The sequence below is a fragment of the Peromyscus maniculatus genome, chromosome 9 (genome assembly GCF_049852395.1).
Source record: "Peromyscus maniculatus bairdii isolate BWxNUB_F1_BW_parent chromosome 9, HU_Pman_BW_mat_3.1, whole genome shotgun sequence".
Taxonomy (NCBI): Eukaryota; Metazoa; Chordata; class Mammalia; order Rodentia; family Cricetidae; genus Peromyscus; species Peromyscus maniculatus.
Window position 1 is genome coordinate 44225170 of NC_134860.1, and position 15259 is coordinate 44240428.

Genomic DNA, 15259 nt, shown 5'->3' on the forward strand with positions numbered 1-15259 from the left:
TCCCAGTAACTATTTCTGACTGCCCATGGCTCCTCAGGGAGGGCTGGGGTCCTCATGAGTCTCTTCTCTTGGCCATGAGACTTAGACTTCAGCAGGTCTTGTGCAGGTACCCATGGCTTCTGTGAGAATCCTTGCCTGCAATGGCTCTGTCACATCCAGAAGATGTCTCTTAGCACTCCTCCCTGTCCTTAGCTTTTACGTTCTTCCCACCCTCTCTTCCACTGACGTTCCCTGCACCGTGGAGGTGGGGGAGATAGATGTTTCATTCAAGATCAAACACTGATTTCTGTTTTGAAGATCCATGTTCCCTTACATACAAAAACATATGAATCACCTGCCAAACTCATTTAAACATACAGCTTCCTCATTGCTGTCCGGAGGATCCTGACTCACAGGGCTGGAGCAGAGCCCAGGAATCTAAAGTTTTCAGTCTCCAGGTGACTGTGATTCAGGTGCACTGAACCCCACCTTGGAGAAACACTGAGTCATTCTATCTCCAGGCAACTGAATTGTTCTTCTTTGGTTAAATACATTGCCCAAAGAAAAAGAGACAAATGCCTCTTAGTGAAATTTATACAATGTGGTTTTTTTTTTTTCCAAAATTACTTAACTAAAATTTTTATTGAAAAAGCCTCCAAAAATATCATTTTTGGAGAGCCATGTTTCTCTCATTTCCTCAGTTTATCTACCAAAAAGAGTGAAGCTGGATTCCCATAAACAGAAAGCAGATGCAGCCAATTCGCATGAACTGTGAGCCAACAGAGTTCTTGGGAGTCACAGGGAGGCTTTCAAAATCAAAAATCCTCTCATGTTTCAAAGGATCACAACTGTGGATGGGGTCAAAACAACAACCATGACGATAGCATTCCCAGGATAAGGAAATGCGTGGAAGACTGTGCCCCTTCATGTTCAGAAGCTTCTAGATTAATTCGGAAAGCTGTTTGTATTTATTTTTCAAAATGGACAAACTTTCTTTATGGAGGCTTACCCCACCTGGAATGCAGGAAAATGGAAAGAGACCAAAGTATTATTTTGAGTTCAGGATTGAAACGTTAACAAACCATTTGCCCAATATCTCCTTCTGGTTCAGCGTGTGTATGTGCGTGCATGTGTACGTGTGCAAAACACAGCTATAATCACTTAGCACTACATCTTGGAATCTGTAGCTGATAAGGGGAAACCTGGGTGTGTGTGTGGTGGGGGGGCAGTGGACACTTTTCACCACTTGTTTTTTGTATTCAGAATTTCCCCAGACCTCTCAGTCTCCCCAGCCTTGACCATTGTTCCTTTGCTGTCCCCACATTCCATTGGCACCGGCATGGAATGGCATGCTTGGAATGTCTCCACCCTGCGTAATATTTTTGGATCCAGCTTATCCCCTTTTCCTTGAAAAACCTCCGTGGTACAAGCGTTTACTCCACTTTCATGTTTTTGTGTGTTGTTGAATGTGAACCACATTGTGAAAACTCCAGGGTCTTGGTCTTCTCCTCTTCTGACTCCCAGGTACCCACAGACTCCCCACAGGAGCTGGGGGGGGGCCCACCAGGGGTCCACTCTCTACCCCTTTTGTTCTTAACTTCGGGCTTCTTTCTAGCTCCTCTCTAGATTTCAGGGTCCTCTCTGAGATGTCTAACCTAACTTCCCTGAACATAGGAATGGCCCTATCTCATAGTTGTCTTTAGGCAGACTTGTTTTTCGTCTAGCGTGAACTGACAATCTCAATCAGACACCAACTCCTGGAGAAGCTTCCAGGAAGAATGCTTTTCTTCTAAGCCAAGGAGCACTAGGACATTTAGCGGTTTTGTTTGTTTGTTTGTTTGTTTGTTTGTTTGTTTGAGGGAGGATTGGAACCCAATCAAGTCAGTCAACAAACAGCACTCTCTGTAATAGTAATGACACTATTTGAAGTGTCATCCTTAGCTGAGATTGTCTCATATAGTCTCTTACTTAATTTTCGTAGCAGCCGTGGGAGACAGGTATGAGAACCCCACTTCAGCCAAAACTCGGGTCACAAAGGCACTAAATTTGTCACAGTTTTGTCAATTGTTGTAGTAAATTTGTAAAAGAAAGCTGACACAGAGAAGAAATCACATACCCTCAAGAAAACTGTGATTAAAATGAAAATCAAGTGGTTTCCTCATGAAACTCCGTAAGCAATGGATTCTGGGGTCAGTTAGATGGCTAAAGAGACTTTGGGGGGAAATTTCCTTCTAAAATCTTGCTGGCATTTAAGTGACATTTTGGTGAAACACCACAGAAACATCTGGTCACATCCTCCCAAACCTAATTTCTTCCCTAAATGTTGTTTTTAATATGTCACAGTTGTTAAATTTGTAACGAGTAATGCCCTTGAGACTAAACAACAGTGCCTGGTATGCGAAAAATGAACAATACATTTACAGCACCAAAAAGCGAAAGAAAAAATTTTAAATAAACATTTAATTGAGTACAAATAGTTTTAAAGTTATGCTGGTGGAACTTGCCCAATCTGTGTGTTCACATTAGCGGCAGGATGCTCCAAATAAACTCCATTAAAGCAAATGTGCTCTTCTTCCTTCGTGACATAACCGATGAGATTGAGTTCTTCCGACGGACTATGACTGGGAAAGAAACACTTGGTAGTTGGAAGGGAATCTTCCAGTCATAAACACTCCTGAACAAATATGTTGCCATCACCCAAGGAAAATGGAACTGGCTATTTAGAAATTGAACAATGGCTTCAAAGCATACAACCAACAGCCACCCATGTTTACAAATCATCTAAGTTAGTTAGCCAAGGTCTACAGGCCTGATTCACTTCCTCTCTAACTCTAGAAGGATTCTTCCTGCTAGATAAAGCCTTGAATACTTGAATCTAATCCAGTGTATGTACTGGTCTCAAGCTGTATTTTGTTCTTTGCTGGATTTCAGTCGCATGTAATGGAAAGATTTACGAAGAATCTACTTGAGAAAAATTCAGAGCAGGGGTTGCAGCCAGGGAACTAGAGATGCCACTGAGAACAAGGAGCTGTGAATGTCATCTCGCCAGTCATTAGAAAACACTGTCTTTCAATTTTATATATCATCCTTTTCCACACACCAACAGGCAGATGCTGTTCAGCAGAAATGCTTTCCCACTGATACAGAGTCCCAGAGAAACCAAGTTGGCTCTGTCTGATGTGATTTGGAGGTTGTGTCATTTACCAACGTGGTTTTAAAAAATGTCCAAAACCTTTGGGTGGGTCAACGTGAAAATAAACACAGATGGTTCTTGGTAGAACAAGCCATTTTCCATGTTGGACTTAACCATACAACATGGGATATATAGTCTTGTATTAGCACTACATTTAAAGTGCATAAAAGCAGCTGGAGTGAACACAAATCAGACTTCCTTCCTAGTTTGGTATATAAAAAATAGCCCCATTGCCATTGTTAAAATTTTTATCTTTAAATATTTTTAAGCAGTGAAAGAGTCAGATATGCATGACAAAGAACTTTTTAAATAAATCTGGACCATTTAAAAGTATGTTGTAGGCAAACTATTCCATTACTTCTGAATAATTTATTGTATATCTTTTACAAATGGTGTCATGAAAAGTGAGAAATTAACACTGACTTTTTATTTATTTATTTATTTATTTATTTATTTATTTATTTATTTATTTATTTATTTATTTATTTATTATTCTCTACTTCACAGTAACTGGCCCAACTATATGCTTTATAGCAATAGATCTCAAGCTTTAGTGTGTCGGAACTAATGAAAAGATTCAGGAAGCAGCTATTAGGCTCCAAAGCCAATGTGTAATTCAGCAGATTGGTTCTGGGGTCCAGTATTTATACTGCTCAGCACATCTCTGAGTAGAGCTTAAGCTGTTAGTCCTGAGACTGACTTTGATAATCACTGTTTTAAAGCAACAATGTCTACATTTAATAATAGTCTGCTTTGCTTGTGCCTCTGCCTTGGCTATGAGCCAGAGGAAAGAATATTTTAATGAACTGGGAAGCTGCTTGAGGCATCCTTGGCCAAGATTTCTGTGGTACCTAAACATCTCACCAACTCTTTACCCACAGATGTCCAGAGGAGACTTTCCGTTTGTTGGAGTTCGGAAGAACTTATGGAGCCAAGGGTAGAGAGAGTGAGTAGTCTGTAGCCATCTGCAGAGCATCCACTGTGTATCACACACTGAGCTAGGCGCTAGGGATTCTGGAATGCCCTGGGCAGACAAGATCTCTTGCCTCACAGAGCGTACCTTCTAGAGTGTTCTCTGGAACCATTTCAATTTTTCATATTATTCTGAGATCCTCTATGGCAAGCAAACTTGTCTGCAGTTTGGACTGCATGATCTTCAGCCAATGTGATGGGAAAATCTGGTGCAGAGGGTGGTTGAGAGGAGCATTCTGAGCACTGGATAGTCCTATACTCTAAGAAGGTCCAGAGGCCCACCGGAGAACCAGACCGTAGCTTTGAGTATCCTGGAGAGAAGAGTGAACTCAGGATAGGGTGAGTGCTGATCATGGAACACTTTTACTTTCTTATTTTGCCAAAGTCTACTTCAAAGCTGCTTCTGTATGTACCTTCAGAACGCCCTTGAACGTCAGTTCATCTTGATTTCCAAGGACCCAAGGGGAGCTTAAAATGCCCTACATGTCTCTCGAGCACGAGTTTCACAGAACTAAGATGACACAGAGAGGAATCACTCACCCTTCCTGAACACGCTCACAGAGAAGACTGCATGGCCGATGCTCTCCTTGGATCTGGTCCTTACTTTTTTGGAGATGTTATGTCTAGGGGCTAGAATGATAATTTAGATGTATCTAGGGATGGGGAGAGGACCAGTAGAGTCAGAGATGGTTCTGTTTTCTCTTGACTTCATGTTACATCTGTTTGGTAAGATCTGGATAATGCTGGGACTTTCCCCACCATCTCTATAATCCACAAAAATCCTGCTGCTACAGAGTTGTTAGTTGCAAGACTCAGAAACCCAACTCAAAAAGCGTAAGAATCGCAATGATGTCTGAATAACTAACCAAATGCCTCCTGTTTAACTAACCAAATGCCTCATACTGCCTATAGAAGATATAGTCATATATATAGAGAATATAGATGATGCAGCTGTTCTACAAGCTTCGCCATGGATTTTTGTGTTGGGCTGTGAGTTCTGCAGCTCATACGAGCTTTCTTTTTGAAGGTAGAGTACTTGACTTTAGGGGACTACTCCAAGTTCTAGAATCTCAGGATATGGCTTGGTATAATTTTATGGTTCTCTAAATAAGACAAATATAAGTAATAGTCAGTAAGGCTAGAGATGTAGATGACATAGATTGAGAGTTGAGAACTCCACAATGCCATTAAATCAAGAGTTGGTTGAAGTTCACATAGTGATGTCTTTGACTCTTGAACATTGTGTAGCTCTGTGAGTTAAAGTAGGCAGTCTCAAGGCCAGTGCAGGATTCCAACACTCTTTCAAGGTTCAAGGACCTGTCACAACAGCTTATATAGAAGAGTTCACTAGCGCTTCTGCTCCCCACTTCCTAACATCATTTTTACTGAGACCTCACGCGAACTGGAGGAGTGAAGACATTATTCCAGAGCACTGAGTAGTCTTCTGACGGCAAACACAACTTTCCTATGTCGACACAAAGCAAAACAACACAAAAAAAGGCAATTAAACAAGACACTGGGTACTGTGGCAGCTCTTGCTTCTCCCTCCTTCCCTGGAGGATCCCCCTGCTTCATGACTAGCAAAGGGATGAGAAGGCATTTGTTGGCCCCAGGCTTCCATGGGATTGCCTTTTTCACAGCAGTTCTCACATGCAGACATACGTACGAGGATAAATCCAAATTCTTTCACAATTGCCCAAACATAGGTGCCTCCATTTCCTTGGATCTCAGAGCTAATGAGTGAGGCTGGGACCACAGCTCTGGAAGTGTGGTCTCACACAGGTGGTGTTGTGTTGTCTGGGAGTCTGTCAGGGTTGCTAGCTCTGATGCTCGACCCTGTCACACTCACAAGGAACTGGGTGTAGGTGGCACTCTGTGGTTTATTGAGCCTGGGGCAGGGGGGGGGAGATACCTAGCATCATATCCACAATAAATGCATTCTCTTCCAAAGGCACACAGTGCTTATGATGGGCCCAACCTTTCCACTGCCATTCTTCACCTTTGCTTTGTTTTTCCTAACAAAGGAAGGCTGAGGGAAGATTATCACTCTGGAAGATGCAGGGCTTTCTGGGTAACATTAGGACCCTCGGTGTGCCCTCTTTGTTGGATCTCCTCTCTTCTAGTGGGGCACAGGCACTGCTGCTCTTATCTTGGAAGTTAACTTGCTTTTTAATTGTGCTAATTTTAACTTGTTTGCAACAGACTTTCTAAAACGTCCATCAAACCTACCCTTTTACTGAGTATGAGGACTCTACTTACTCTGCCTTTGAGGAAGTCATCTTTGTTTGAAATCCAGACTATTTGTCTGATCTCTGCCCATTCTGGGCCTTCAAGGACTTTGCAAGAGTTCTACCTCAGACCCAAACACAGGCTACCCACCCAGAAGGGATGCTGTTTCCTGAAGTGGGTGGGGCTGGTATTTCATTTATTTGTAACCATCAAGGATGCTACAAGTTGCTTTGTGACCTCCCCAGAAATACCACCAGTAGTTGTTAATAAAGGAATGCTCCTTGATATGACCAAACTGAGAACTACTAGTTCAATACAAAAATAAATTGTTAATACTGCTTCATTTCAATGGGTTTTGGTTTTCAAAAATTGAACACAATAAAGTTCCTCAAGATTGTGTAGCTGGAAATATATCTCTTGTTAAAAATGCAAAACCCTCTGGAGGAAATGATGCTCTGAGCTTTGGAGCACAAATAAATGCCAAACAGAGACCATAAATCATGTTTTCTTATACACTTGGCACCAGCTCTAAGTATCTTGAACAAACGTCACTATGTGTTAGACCTGGGGACCCTCACTTCTCTGGAAATGGTTGATTGCCTGTTAGAGTAGACAGGTCAGGGGTCAGAAAATCATGACTAGGGCACTGGCAGAAGCAAAGAAACCATGGAAATCAAATAATCTGAATATTATACGCACTCGGATGCCAAAGCTGTTCTTTGGGAAAGCCGTCTTGCCAGGCCGGTGTGTTCAGAATAAACTGGTTTGGAACTTGGGTTATCAACTCCCAGCCAAGTGAAAATGCTCTGAAACACAACCTTCCTAATGCTGTGACCCCTTAATACAATTGCTCATGTTGTGGTGACCCCCCCAACCACAAGTTATTTCATTGCTACTTCATAACTATAATTTGCTACTGTTATGAATCATAATGTATACAACTGATTTTTTTTTCTGAGACATGGTTTCCCTGTGTAGCCCTGACTATCCTAGAACTCACTCTGTAGACCAGGCCAGCAGAGTTTCTGATATGTGACCCCCAAAGGGGTCAGGACCCACAGGTTGAGGACTGCTAGCCTAGGTGAACGTGGTGTTGCATCAATCCATGCTTCCTACAAATCAGTGGGAGAAGTAAGGAATCTCAGGTACTAAATTTGCATTCCTTTGAGAATATCTATCCCTGTACAGTGTCACTGTCCTTTCTAAACAAACCAGTCCCTTCTTTTTGGGAGGTGGGCAAAGGTCACAACTACAGGTTCTGGAACTACAGAACCACAGACTCACAAGAAATCAGAGACCCATCTCCAAGTTCAAGTCAACTTAAAAATCACAGTAGGAAAAAAGTTCTTATGAATGGAAGGGTCGAGAAAGCACCACCCCACCTTACCAAAACCTTCTCACTTCTGAAGAAGCTAGCATGGCTGATTGTCTGACTTTTGCTCAAGAAGAACAAAGGCAAAGATAAAATGTTTTCAAAATCACTTTTCATTAATTGCCAGAGCAATGGAAAAGGGGCAATTGAAACTTGACTGGAGGGCTTAATGACGTTCTGTGTCGCTTCTTGTCACAGTGCGCTTGGCTACCCACATCTCTCCAAGGAGTATACAGACAGGAGTCACGGTTCCTGTATTTAGTCTGATCACTAATCATTGCTGGATACTGCTGCTGCCACCTGAACCTGAATGTGGATCAGAGGTAGTTATTTTGATATCACATATCAGATACTGGCTTATGATGCTGTCCTGTGAGCACCCAGGGATGGCTTGCAGCTGCTGTGTCTTTCTATTAAAACAAAATCTGGCCGGGCGTGGTGGCGCACGCCTTTAATCCCAGCACTCGGGAGGCAGAGGCAGGCGGATCTCTGTGAGTTCGAGGCCAGCCTGGGCTACCAAGTGAGCTCCAGGAAAGGCGCAAAGCTACACAGAGAAACCCTGTCTTGAAAAAACCAAAAAAAAAAAAAAAAAAAAAAAAAAATCTGGCCTTTTTATAATATTTTCATATCATAGTTCCATGCTCAGAGGACTGGAAGGTGCTCTCTCTTTTATTAGTGTACTGCATTTCTGAAATCATTGCTTCTCACAAACCCTCTCCTCCAGCAAGCAGGCTGGCGGACTCACAAGGACGTTCATCAAAAGAGCTGTGAGCAAGAGTGAACATAAGTGCCGGCCAAGGCTTATGGATTTCATTTGAGGCTCACTGTTGCAGCTTAATTTTTCACTCATTCCTTTTAGTAGTTACTTTGCTAATCACGTCCAGGTTGCCTCTGCTGATTACTATTATTACTACTTGGTAGTTAGTGTTACTGATATTAACGGAAGTGGCTGACCTGGTTGTTAGAAGTTCCTAAAACTTAAAAGAATGCCGCCCCCTTGTCATTTATAAAATGCTTCTTTTTGTGCCTTCTAATAAAATCAAGGAGCAAACCTTCATATTCATTGATTTATTATCTTGTCTTATACTCACTCACTCACTCACTCACTCAGTAAATGCATTTAAAACCATGTGCCATTCAGAAATGTTTCCAAGGAACTGTTCAAAATGGTCTACGCCTAAAGCCATGTTAAAATAATGTTTGCACTTGAATAATGGCATTTTGGTCTATTAGAGATACAAAGGCAGAATTCACGTCTCCAGTTCAGTTCAGCAGAGACTGAGCAGTTCATCTGAATCTAGAGATGAACAGCAGTGATACCAGCCATGTACTTCTTCATCACTATCAATCTACCTCTGTTCCTATAGCTCCACTGTAAAGACGGATCCTCGGCGGTGTTAGAGATAAAGAGCTCACTTCAAAAGCAATGACTACATCTGTCTTGTAATTAAGGAAATCTTTTGAAATTTCAGAAGCAGCTGCTGATGAGGGTTTTTTTTCCCTTTTTTTCCCCCAAAGGATTTCCAATGTGGATATCACACACATTCTCTAGACAGGATGAAATTGATCAAATAGCCACTTGTGGCTAGCAATAAAAATTCTGTTGTGGTGTCCTTAATCTGGAACTGCTTATGGACTTCTGAAATACTGATTCAGACATCATTTGTAATATGTGTCAATAAATATTTACCAAATAAGCACATGCTATGGGACAGACATTGTACTGGGCTCTGGGGACATAGTTCCAAGTAAAATAAATATTCATTGTGCCTTCACAGGACCTGAAAATCTGTGGGTTGTAGGCATAACTTGTTTTTCACTTTTACTCCCGTAAAAATAACCTCAGAATATTTCTTTTTTAAAGGACAGAAAGCCAAGCCATCAGGTAACTCTGAAAGTAACTCATAACTTACTTAGATATTCTCGGTTTGGGTTCCCACACTGGAAACATTACCTTTGGCTTTCCATGTTGTTTTCAGTGTACATGAATTACATAAACTAATGGATTTTTATGGCACATTCATACATACATACAATATACTTAGATCATATTCATCCCCATTACCACAACCTCTCACTTCTAACCCCTCCTCAGACCCTCCCTCTTTTCTCATTGTTCCTCCTTCTGCATCCATGATTTTTGTTTCTCACTAGATTTCACATATGAGGAAAGATATCTGATGCTTGTCATCTGAATCCAGTTATTTTACTTAACCCGATGATCTCTAGTGCTATTCATTTTCCTGCAAATAACTTGCTTTTGCTCTTCTTTCTGGCTATTACTCCATTTAGTATATGTACCACATTTTCTTTACCCATCGAGGGTGATTTCATGACTTGACTATTGGAAATAACTCTTGAGTAAACATGGATATGCAGGAATCTCTATCACATGTTAGCTTTGATTTTTTTTAGGGGGAGGGGACAGGGGTAAATCCAGTAGAATAGCCGGATTCTACTGTAGTCCAATTTTCAGTTTGAGGACCTCAGCACTGATTTCCACGGTGACTGTACTAATTTACATCCCCACCAGCAACCTATAACTGTTTGTCTTCCCACCCCCAAGCCCCACCTTCTTGCTAATGTATGTTTCTTTCTTTGATGTTAACTATTCTGACTAGGGTGACTTGGAATCTCAATTTATTTTTGATTCACTTTTCCTTGGTGGCTAAGGACATTGAATATTTGACCACCTGGGGATTCCATGGCAGTAGCAAGAAAATCCACAAAGAAACAACTCTGGCTGTTCAACCAAAACAAACAAGTTTTATCATCCATATTCTGTTGTAGAGTAAAGGACATCAGCTTTGAAATTCAGTCCCCCTTACCCCCAAATCTACTTCCCATTACATTCTTCTGTTAGCTGTCTCTTTGAATGTTGTTTGTTTATTTTAAATTTCAGGAGCAATCTTGCTGTGTCCCAGCAAAGCCCTTCTTTTTACTACTTTGAAGAATCATATACCCTTGACCTAGGAAGTCAGACTGAACTTTGGATATACTTCAATTATAAATAACTGAATAGAAGAATTATAAAAATTAATAAGGCCAAAGTTCCTCACTAGAACTGATTAAAATTTAGATTTTTTTTTTTTAAAGAATAGGTAACAAAAGAGAAAGTCCAAAGATATTGATGGCAGAGGCCACAGTGCAGACAGGAAAAGAAAGTGGTTTCATACAGCAAGAGGTCAGAGATGTCTGCCAGAGCCGAATGGGTCTGCAGATAATTCTGAAGGCAAGGCTCTCAGTCATCTCATTCCTATGAACAGTCTGGAAGTGACCATGAATGCTCAGACAGGAGTATGCTTGAGCAAAGGGAATACAAGAAATTAAATTTCAGAAAGATTAGAAATCAATCACATCCTTTCACAAAGCACACTTAAGTCATTTGCCTGTACATCCAGATCACTCTGCTAGGATTTAACTTCTAGAGACTAGTATAAACAACAATAGAGATGGAAAAGGGTCAGTTTCCTATCAGGAAACTCATCTTATTCAATCTAATTATCTGAATTTGTCACCCCACTCTCTCTAAGATGTTCAGCCACCAAAGAGAATACAATTGCAGCCTGATTCTCAACTTTAATGCCCACAGAAACGGAAGTGGGGTGAGGTTGACCAGATGCCCTTTGGCATCCTACCATATGCTGAATACACACTGTCCAGCAATGCTCATCCTGTCCTGGGCAGCTCTGGGAGTCCCAGATTCCAAGCTGGCATTCTGTCCATAGCTCTGGGGTCAAATCCCTTCACATTCCAAGGGAGTTTTGTGGTTGATGCATTTTCCTCCTCCTCTCTACAGATAAAGCACCTCTTAAGTGATGAGTTTCAAGGGAGCTGCCATTCCCTATGAATTACCCCTCTTAAGAGATTTGGTGACAGGGCCGAATTCTTACTAATGGAAGATTACTAAAGTGGGCTGCCTACTTTCTGCACTATGACAATAATCCTAAAAGATCTGGGAAGATAAACAGGCAATCATTCCCTGTTTCAAATATTCAACATGACATGATACCAGGGTAGCAGAGACTCTGGCTCCTGGCTGATGGTGGGGATGCGTTCTGGGGATTTTGGAATGCTGGTTCCCAAGCCAAGGAGCACAACAACTCAGGAATGTGGTGGCTGTTTTTAGTGGCTCACACATTTAAGCATCAGGCCTGCTTGTCCCTATATCAACTCCACATCTGCTTTAGTTGCCTAACTTGGGAAATGATGGAATTCTGTGCATTTCTCTATTACCAGATTACAGTTGGTCTCTCTTTATAATACACAGATGAAACATTTCTCTAAAACAAATTGTTTGTCTCTTACATGCCCTAATGATTGAACTTCAATGATGGAAGCTGTTTCATTCATTGTCTTTGTTATTCAATAATGAGTTATTAAAATGTATGGGTGAAGCATTAAAGATGGGCTCCCTGGAGCTAGAAAAGGCATCACAAGGTAGTCAAAGGATGCTTACTATTTTAAACTTCCAGAAAATTTTTTTTTAATACCACAGTATCTTGGAAAATTGCCCTGCAAATAAATTCCACAAAATTGAGTTTTTCAAGTGCTCCAGGCTAGGGTCAGCAAGATGCCTCAGCAGGTAAAGGCATTTGCTTCCAAGCCTGATGACCTGAGTTCAGCCCCAGAACCACAGGAGAGAACTGACTTCCACAAGTTATCCTCTGACCTCCATGCACACACTGTGGTACACATATACATGTACACACAAAAAGAAATAAATGTAACAAAGCAAAAAACTGCCAAAATACCTCCAAACTGTCCTTGTTTTAAGAGAGAGTAGAAAGGGAAACAGAGACAGACAGACAGACAGGAGCAAACCTGGGCCATAACATCTAATGAGGCCTCATCACAAACGTGATTAGGAAGTCTCCCTCCTACCCACATGACTCATCTTCCATTTTTTTTTTTCTGTCTTTAAGCCTTTTGCAGCATCTCCATGCTTTTGGCTGCCTCCACAGCCCCAACAGAGTAGGTAGGGTTGGCAAAATACAAATCCCACCACCAAGGAAGCAACCCTGCCGGCCCAGCTGGAGCCAGATCTCCCCTACACCTCACCAGCCGTGGCAGGGTTAGGGGGTATGATGACAACTTGGCATTGCCAGCTGCAGATGGGTGGGCTCCTTCTTAGAGAACACGTGGCCGTGACCGCAGACACCAGATGGAAGCATTCATGTGTGAATTTTCCTGAAAAGAAGGGTGAGGATGCACCCTTTTAATGAAATGTTCTGTTTACCTTGGCAGTGAAGTCTGGATGGCCAGAATTCCTTGCTTGAGATTCAATAAAGGATACATCAGAGCCAAGGGCGTGAGGGGCCCTGAACTACCAGGAACAGTGGAAGGAGCTGAAACTGCTCAGGAAGAGCAGGAAATACTTCTAGAAGATCAGCCATCACATCTGCTCCCTCCTTTCAGTTGCCTGCTGGGAAATCATGGAGAGAACCATGTCAGGGACAGAACAGTGGAAAGGTGGGATGGCCTTGCAATCACAATTGTGGAAATTGAGTGTAACTAGATGGCATGTATTTAGACTCTTGGAAGTTCTCCAGTGCTAGCATCCTACAACTTTTCTGATCAGTTATGTTAATGAGTCTTCTGTTGTTACACGAAATACCTGAAGTGATTAACTTGTAAGGAAGACAGGTTTATCTTTGGTTCATTTTTAGAGGTCTCAAGTCACAGGGGCCTGACTCCATTACTGTGGGCTCATAAAAGGACAGACTACCACATTGGGGTGTACCTTGTGGAACAGAAACACTCCTGTTAGAGCCTTCAGGAAGCAAACAAAAACAAAAAACAAAAAACAAACAAACAAACAAAAAAAAAAAACCCAGGAAAGTGGCTTGGGTCTTGATATACTTTTCCAAGGCAAATGTCTATGACCTACCTGACTTTCTCTAACGAGATCCCATCTTTTCAAGTTTCTGCCCCCTCCTCACAGCACCACAGTGGTAACCAAATCTTTAGCACATGGCCTCCAAAGAACGTTTAAGACGCAGAGCTTAACATCAGTCAAGTCTCACAGAGAACACAGACCAAAGAATCTTTAAACAACGGGCTCTCAAGATGAGCTTTTAGCAGCAAGAGGCAGGGAACTTAGGCAATACAACCTCATTCAACATGGCTGAAACTTACCTCCAAGAACCAAATGTGCCTGGGAAATGTTCCCAGATATTCTGAAGACACAAGGCTTCACTGTCATATAAAATGCTAGCAAAACAGGTTTCTTTGCTGCATAATAATTTAATATATTAATAAGCTTTTAAATTTCATGCTTATTATATATTGCCAACACACACATTTTATGCACAGTATTTCTCAAATTGATCTGTAAGGACTGAATGATGTCACAGAGTACATTCAGTTCTGTGAAACAACAGCTTGGGGATCATTAGTGTGCCTTCTTGGGATCTTACATCCTTTTGAAAAACCAAACAAAAAATATTGAACATGACCCGCACTGCCAATGAAAACTGATTGTACAAGAATGAAAATCAAATTTTGCACACAAGTTCTAGAGGTTGGGGGGGTTGTCACAGACTCAAGAACAGATCTGTGGGTTTTCTTGGACTCCAGGCAATAAACTTCTACCCTAGATGATTGTGGTGTTTTGAAAGAAAATGGCCCCCAAAGGGAGAAGCACTATTGGGGGCGTGGCCTTGTTGGAAGAAGTGTGTCACTGTAGGGGTGGGCTTTGAGGTCCCTTTTGCTCAAGCTTCCCTCAGTGTGACATCAATCAACTTCCTGTTGCCAGCAAGATGTAGGACTCTCGGGTATTTCCAGCACCACATCTGCCTGCATGCTGCCATGCTCCCTACCATGATGATAATGGACTGAACCTCTGTAACTGAAAGTGAGCCACCATGATGAAATGTTGTCCTTTATAAGAGTTGTCGTGGTCACGGTGTCTCTTCACAGCAATAAAAATGTAACTAAGAAAATGGTATAAATTCCTACATAATTTTCTCTTCATTCTTATATGCCTTCAGTGTCCCAAATGGATTCACAAGTCTTCCTGATTAAAATGCTTGTGTGAGCAATACCTAGTTCTCTCTACATGCAACAGATGGAATATAAGATGAACATTTCGTTCCCATCTGGTGGTGCTTTTTTTGCTAAATTCTGAAACCTTGGGGGTGGGACTAGCTGGAGGAAATGCATCATTGGGGGGCTGGTCTTGAGGTTTCTAGTCCTCTCTTTGGTTCCTGATTCATCTAGTTGTGGGCAACCTCCCACCCTCACACTTTCTCTGTCATGATTTTCTGTCATGATGGACCACATCCCCTCCAGCGTGTGCCAAGAATAAATCCTCTTAAGTTGCTTTTTTCATGTGTTCTATCATAGCAGTAGAAAAGTGATTAATACAGAAAGGTATTCCTTAGACTGGCCTTTCAGTTGCCCCAAACTGAAAGAAGACTCCTGATGCCTTTGGGCATGTCCCAGTTTATCTTCTCTCTCCTGAATTCTCTCAGAAAGTCTTATTTAATGTGGTCTGTAAAGACATACTTGAA

The 15259-nt window shown here is 41.7% G+C and overlaps 2 long non-coding RNA genes across 2 annotated transcripts; one reads left to right on the forward strand and one right to left on the reverse strand.

Annotated features, from left to right (window-relative positions):
* Positions 1-2420: 2420 nt before the first annotated feature.
* On the reverse strand, positions 2421-4176 carry LOC121832260 (uncharacterized). Its single transcript, XR_006075862.2, has 2 exons — positions 4024-4176; positions 2421-2600 (listed from the first exon to the last, which is right to left on the reverse strand). It is a non-coding gene; the product is annotated as an uncharacterized LOC121832260 (long non-coding RNA).
* Positions 4177-4275: 99 nt separating this feature from the next.
* On the forward strand, positions 4276-13329 carry LOC107402620 (uncharacterized). Its single transcript, XR_013042354.1, has 3 exons — positions 4276-4483; positions 7944-8068; positions 12993-13329. It is a non-coding gene; the product is annotated as an uncharacterized LOC107402620 (long non-coding RNA).
* The last annotated feature ends 1930 nt before the right edge of the window (positions 13330-15259 follow it).